Source organism: Suricata suricatta, chromosome 6, assembly GCF_006229205.1.
Source record: "Suricata suricatta isolate VVHF042 chromosome 6, meerkat_22Aug2017_6uvM2_HiC, whole genome shotgun sequence".
NCBI lineage: Eukaryota > Metazoa > Chordata > Mammalia > Carnivora > Herpestidae > Suricata > Suricata suricatta.
In genome coordinates, this window is record NC_043705.1 from 120519971 (window position 1) to 120521355 (window position 1385).

Consider the following 1385-nt stretch of genomic DNA (forward strand, 5'->3'; position numbering starts at 1 on the left):
TTCTGATCCACTCTGGGAGGCACTCACTTTCCTGTTTGAAAAGCCTGGGGATGGGAAGCTATCAAAGCGAGAAATGATATGGTGAGTTCTACATTTCAGTCAATCTGCTCTAGCTCTGGGGATGGATCTGCAGAGGATAAGCCTGGTATTATGAGTCCATTCCGATATTCAGGCAAGAGATAATGAGAACTTGAAAAACTCCCCTGATGTAGATTTCCAGACTATAACCTGTAGGTTCTCATTCCTAATGAAAGGGTCAAAACCCGAAAACAACAGATTTTTTTAAAGCAAAGCAACCAACCAACCAACCCTTCTTCAAAGATAATCAAATGGGAGGACTGAGGAATATACGTCTTTAACTTAGCTCTACAACACTTTGTCTTGAATATTTCTTTAATGTCTCTTCTCTCCACTATCACCCACCCAAATTCCTGTTTAGACTCTGATCACCTCTTCTCCAGACTACTTCAATGGCCTAATTCTGTCAACTTTAACGTGAATCTATCCAGAACTTATTACCACCACACTTATTACCATCCCCACACTTAACAAAGCTCTAAGCTTCTACCCTTGATCCCCTACAGTTTAATCCCAACCCATCAATGTGTCCTTTTAACAGGTCACATCACAACTCTGTTCAATACCAGCTCTAGCTTTATCTCCCACTACTCAACCCTTAGCTCATTCCACACATGGCTTCCTTCTTCCTTGGGCAAACATGACACTATTCTGCCCCAAGGTCTTTGCACAGACTATGTCCTCTGTTTGGAACCCTTTCCTCCAAGATATCTGCATAGCATATTCCCCACACTTAATGCCTTTACTTAAAAAGCTCCTGTCTCAGTGAAGCTTTCCCTCAATAGCCTGTTTAAAATTGCAATCCATATTCCCACCCCAGGACTTCCAATCCTCTCAACTTGTTCTGTTTGTTTTTGGCCATGGCATGTTACTTTCTAACATTCTACATACCACATTACATCTACTGCATCCTCTTTCTTGAACAGATGCTTCATGAGGGCAGGAATGTTTGTGTTTGCTGCCAAATCCCTAACAATAAAACAATCCCTAGCACACAGTATGTGCTCAGCAAAACTGTACTGGCTTAATGTTTTAAATTCTTAGGTAATTCTTGCTAGTTTTTACTAGCAAGAAATACTGACAACTCCATGTCATTGCACTCTCTTTACCCTAATGGCTTTCTCCATTCTTGGGGTTCTGATCCACTCTGGGAGGCACTCACTTTCCTGTTTGAAAAGCCTGGGGATGGGAAGCTATCAAAGCGAGAAATGATATGGTGAGTTCTACATTTCAGTCAATCTGCTCTAGCTCTGGGGATGGATCTGCAGAGGATAAGCCTGGTATTATGAGTCCATTCCGATATTCAG

The 1385-nt window shown here is 41.8% G+C and overlaps 1 protein-coding gene across 1 annotated transcript in view; it reads right to left on the reverse strand.

Annotated features, from left to right (window-relative positions):
- Positions 1–1385, reverse strand: part of SKP2 (S-phase kinase associated protein 2) — a 32303-nt gene that overhangs the window by 29016 nt on the left and 1902 nt on the right. The gene's annotated exons all lie outside the window — the stretch shown is intronic.